The sequence below is a fragment of the Crocuta crocuta genome, unplaced genomic scaffold (assembly GCF_008692635.1).
Source record: "Crocuta crocuta isolate KB4526 unplaced genomic scaffold, BGI_CrCroc_1.0 scaffold144, whole genome shotgun sequence".
Classification (NCBI taxonomy): Eukaryota; Metazoa; Chordata; class Mammalia; order Carnivora; family Hyaenidae; genus Crocuta; species Crocuta crocuta.
Genome location: NW_027529669.1, coordinates 2,064,925 through 2,070,218, shown reverse-complemented (window position 1 = coordinate 2,070,218; position 5,294 = coordinate 2,064,925). Strand labels below are relative to the sequence as shown.

The 5,294-nt window shown below is 41.9% G+C and overlaps 1 protein-coding gene across 1 annotated transcript in view; it reads right to left on the bottom strand.

Moving 5' to 3' along the window:
* TMEM100 (transmembrane protein 100) overlaps positions 1-167 on the bottom strand; it is a 5,625-nt gene extending 5,458 nt beyond the window's left edge. Inside the window, exon 1 of the mRNA XM_077762836.1 lies at positions 109-167. The gene's annotated coding sequence lies outside the window, so the exon portion shown is untranslated. The remainder of the gene's footprint in view (positions 1-108) is intronic.
* Positions 168-5,294: the final 5,127 nt, after the last annotated feature.

Below are 5,294 nucleotides of genomic sequence, written 5' to 3'. Positions count from 1 at the left end.
AGTTAAATCAGTGCCCCCCCTTCCTAACTCCCCCGCCCCTGCCCCCACTCTGTAGGCATTCAACATTTCTCTCCCAGATCTTACAAAAAGCAAAGCAAGGATTCTTACCTTTCCCAGCCAGAATCGGACTGAGACAGCTGCCAGCTCCAGCCAACAGCAACCCTGAGAGGGGGATGCAAATCACCACGCTAGGGACCGTAAACAAAGTACTCAACAAGGCTTAAACACAATTAAGGGACCGGAGAAAAACTGGAGAGAGGAAATCCCTGAAATGCTGCTGCATTTTGTTCAGTTTCCCTCTCCGAGAATGCAATCCGTGTTTTAAAAGGGAACCAAGTTCGAAAAGAATGTCCTGCTTTGTTTTACTCTCTTTATAGCCTCATCCAGCCTTTCATTTTCAAGATTTCGAGATTTTCCCTACCCAACACCCACCCCCCCTTCTGATACATCTCTGTAACACTGCGTGAACCTACAGAAAAGTACTTTTATCCTTGTTCTATACTTCCAGGCGGGTGTGGGGTTCGGAGAGTATGTGGACGTGGGGAATGGGATGTAAACTAATCTCTTTCCTTGTAACATCCAAGTAAAAAGAAGAGTAATTGAAGAGAAGAATCCATGGTGAAAATGACATGTGGTTCCTTGTGTGGACCCTCTCCCTGAAGTCAGATTAGCAGTGTAATCAGCTCTCTCTGTCAGAGGATGGCAAGGCACCACGGAAATGAACATATACTGGAAAATCACATCTCTGAGGAACTGAACTCCTAATCAGCACATAATTTCCAGGCTTCGATATCAGTCTGGTGCTGGGAATTTGAAACCACCCTGCACCATGTAACACTTCCACCAAAGGCATCATAAAAAGCAGAACTTGTTATTCTGAAGAGAATTTCCCCAAATTTGAAAAACCTTATTTTACTTAGAAATCAGATTGGAAACAAAGGTATTTAGGTGCAGGGGATACAGAAGCGGAGGAGAGCAGGGAAGATAGTGAACACCATGACCATGACGGGAGATTTTGCCCATTTCCCTTTAATAGAAGCCAAGGTTCAGTCTCTGGGCTAGAAATGGGCCATTTTGATCTTGCCATTGGCTTTCTGTTGTTGAAGACCTGGAAATTTCTCCTTTGGCAGCATACAAACTTTGCATTTTGTGAAGAGCACCCCCATGTGTATTCAATAACTGGCCCATATTTACTTTCAGTTTGCTTTTGCTTGGTGTGGTTGAGTTGGCTAATTTCCAGCAGCTCTGAAGATGCCAGTTCCTTCCGGCTGTCCATCCAATCACTGCATGCCTTTGATCTGGGTCATCACCCAGTCCAGTTGGATTCAGTGAGATTCGGGAAGCTGGCCAGTTTTTCTCTATTCCAATGCTTCTTTTAAGGGTGTGTCTGCATTTATGTTCTGAAATCACGAACATTTTGGAAAGTAATCTGTGCTTGTGTGTTCATTTTGGATAACAGGTCATGTTATTATTGCTTTCCCCACACCACCCTCTCCACCCCCAGGCACTTTTCTTTGAGGTCTAGGGTGTTAAATAGAGAGATCTGATAGTACCAAGAGGAACAATGGGTATGCCTTAGATATAAATATATAAATATTTGCTGGTCAGTCCCCAGCTACCAGAAACTCATTAAATCCATGTGAGTATAGGGAAACATGTCTTCTAGATACACAACCTGGTCACCATTCTCTTATCCTTTTTGTTATATAAACATAAAAAACCAGAGTTACTAAAATCAAATGACACAGTAGGACCTTAGGGAGGGCTGAGTAAATCATCTCTCACTTTGACAAAAGTTAATGGGCACTCCAGGCTTACATAAGAATTTATTTTCTTGTTTCAAAATCCAAATATATGCTGAAACTGCTGTGGTCCTGACACATTCCCACGTATCTGCATAATTCTTTATGCATATTAGTCTTTGGAGCCCTAGGGTAAGGAAGCTCAAAGGTCAAGAGTGATAGCAATCGGGTTGACATTTTCCCAAACAGGTACATACCACTCACATTAGCCTTCCCTAGTAGGCTATGGGTCATGTATTCAGGGGCTTGTAGGCCGCCCACCATACTTGCCTGTTTTTCTGAGGGAGGAAAGGGAAGGGACCAGAACGAGCTCACTCCTTTGTGCTCCTCTTGATATTTGGTAGTATGGGATCCCACTATGCCTTTTTACAGAAGCAATCTCCCCCTAGCCTGTGGTGACAAATGTTACTTGTCTTGTCCATGATATAATAGGCACATCATATGACCCCCCCATGCACTCCTAATCAGCACACAAATTCCAGGCTTCAACACCACTCTGGTGCTAGGAGTTTGAACCACCCTGCAACATGTAAAATTTTCTAAAAACTACTAATCTGTGACATCCAATAAGAGTCAGTTAGCTTTTCTTTGTTCATATTTATAGAGCAGGATATACCTTCTGACCTGATTCGCCATCTCTCAGTTGTATGGTGATGGTCTTAAATTGACTCTCATGGGATGGGCATATCAGGGCTGGCCCTCTGCCAAATAATGAAAAATACAGTTGAAACCATGGATTTTTGAGCTCTGCATTTGGGCAAGAAGAACGTCAAGTAGATTATCACAAGTAGTTTTTGCTATCTCCATTTTGGGGGAGAGAGAAGCAGAGGTTTAGAGGAAATCACTGTTCCCAGATTTAACTCCAGAGCCCAGACTCCTTCATTCTGAGTTGACCCACAGGATACTCTCAGTGAAGAGGAGAGGAGTACTTACCTGGTGTCTAATATGTACCACCCATAATACAGACCCTATCTCAAGTATTTGTGTTTTCATTTTGCTGACAGAGAAACTAAAACTCAGGAGGTTAAGCACTTGCCCAGGATCTACTAATAGGGAAAGGGGCAAAGCCAGGATTCAAGTCCAAGAGCTTCTTCTCCTGTGTTATACTGTGAGGACTACTGTTGCTTATTATTATTTATTAATTATGTGTGAATTCCTAACTTCAGAGTAAATCCCGTCTTCTTGGGTTTGGGATGACATATTCTCACTAGATTTAATTTTAGAAAAGTGCTTTGAAAAGGGGTATCTATCTGTCTAGAATGATTAAGCCATGTGGTGTTGCCTCAAATGCATCCGGGTTTTGAAGGAGAGCTGTGTTACTAAGCAGATTCCATTGGAGCCTGGGCCTGATGCCATGGCAGTAGGGACATTTCAGAAGTCCCTCAGGCCATACCTGTGCCTTCATGAACATTTAAGTTCCACTGATATTTACTGTATTCCTTTCAGTTGCCAGGGATTTGTTCAATGCTCTAGTTGAGGAAATACAAACAAGTAAACAAAGTATGGTCTCTGCTCTCAGGGAGCTTACAGTCCATGGCAGGAAGGTCACAGGGCAACCTATGCCAGTAATCTTTTTACTGGAGGGAATAACAACCTGCTATGGGAAGCCCAGGGAAAATGAAGTCGGTCTAGTCTAGGTGAGAGGGAAAGCTTGATGGCAGGCAGGCGCTGAGAGTATTACAAGTAGGGAAGGAGAGAACGTGATTCTAGGTGGAAGGACGCACAAAAGTGGGAGTTTCTGTAGAGAGCTTTGGGTAGCTGTATGACTGACTTATGGAGCTCGTGAGACAGGCAGAGAGCAGTCCAAATAAGATGGGGAAGGATTTGTGGTGAGATTATTGCCTCAATGTCAAGTTGGGACTGTGTTTTAAGAGCAGTGTGGTTTTTTTGAGCACAATAGTATAGTCTGCTCTCTCTGCATTATCCAAAGTAGCCTGGTGTCACTGTTGAGATGCAAGCAGAAAGTCAAGACAGGGAAGACGGAGAGTATGAATGGGACACCAGTTAGAAAACCCTTGTATTGTCCAGGTGAAAGGTGCTTGAGGCCTGATATTAGGAAATGTGTGTAGGTGTGAAGGCACGATAATAGGCAGAATCAGCAGAGCTTGACCGTGAATTTTCCGTGTGGGAGGTTGTCAAAGGAGAGATATTTGTAAAGTTTTAAGGCCTAAGTAATTAATAGCTTAGTGATACTGTCATCAGAAACAGAAGGCCAGGGCAAGGAGCAAATAGATGGTGGAGGATACACAGTTATTTTGTTAGCATAGCTGACTACTTCTCCAGTGGAGAGGCAAATGGTGGAGAAAGTGACATTATTGTCCACCTACTAATTCACGAATCATTTTCTGAATTGCCAAATAATGAGATTAAGAGCTCCCAGGTAAATTGGCCCTAAAATTATGAATGAGTTTATAACTCACTTCATTCCACACATATACACACAGCTGCTAATGTATATACAATATGCACACATGACTTGACATGGCTAACTCTTTTCATAGAACAAGAATGTAAATATTTTAAGAATTCCAATTTGAGCCTTTGGTTGAACTGACTATATGTAAACAATATACTGATTCAGTCTTAAAATTCAGTTTTAATATCTGTGAAAACAAGAACATAAATAGTGATTCTTTTTGTACAAGTATGCACCATGAAAAAAGTACTCCATAGATGTTTTCCAGGAATGAAAGAGATTTTCTCCTCAATTGATCACTACTCCAAGCAAGGTACTACTCACGCAGAAGAGCATATAGGAGCTTCCAACGGCATTTGCCTTACCAAGAACTAATTTTATGTTCCCTATGAACTAATGCTTGAAACAAAAAAAGTAGTCCAAGTCCACTGTGTATTTCTTTAGAAATGTCAAGTTTGGAGGCACCTGGATGTCTCAGGAGGTTAAGCATCTGATTTCAACTCAGGACATGATCTCACGGTTTGTGAGTTTGAGCCCCAGATCAGGCTCTGTGCTGACAGCTTGCAGCCTGGAGCCTGCTTCGGATTCTGTGTCTCCTCCCTCTCTCTCTCTGCCCCTCCCATGCTCACACTCTGTCTATCTCTCTTTCAAAACTAAATATTAAATAAAAAACCAAAAGAAATGTCACGTTTGGGCCGCATGCAATGTAAGCAAGCCTTCATATTGGAGTTTACGAAGATCCTGTCAACTGGAAAATCTCCCGTATCCTCAAGGATAGTATCAGCCATTGTGTGTGCTCAGAAAGTCTTTGGCAAATAAATCAACAGATAAATAAAAGAGTGGCTGTACATTTAAATCAGATATAAACTTGAGAACTCAGAACATTATTCAAATAAATTATTTCAAAGTGACCAGATATTTAGTGCTAAGTACATTAATAATTCAGTGGCAGTTTTTCAGTATTCTTTGGATGGCAGGTAGGTACCATGTAGATCCAGCCACAGGCTTCACTTAATAATGAACATAAATATTTCTTGAGCACTTACTTTATGCTATACACCTTTGATAGATTTATG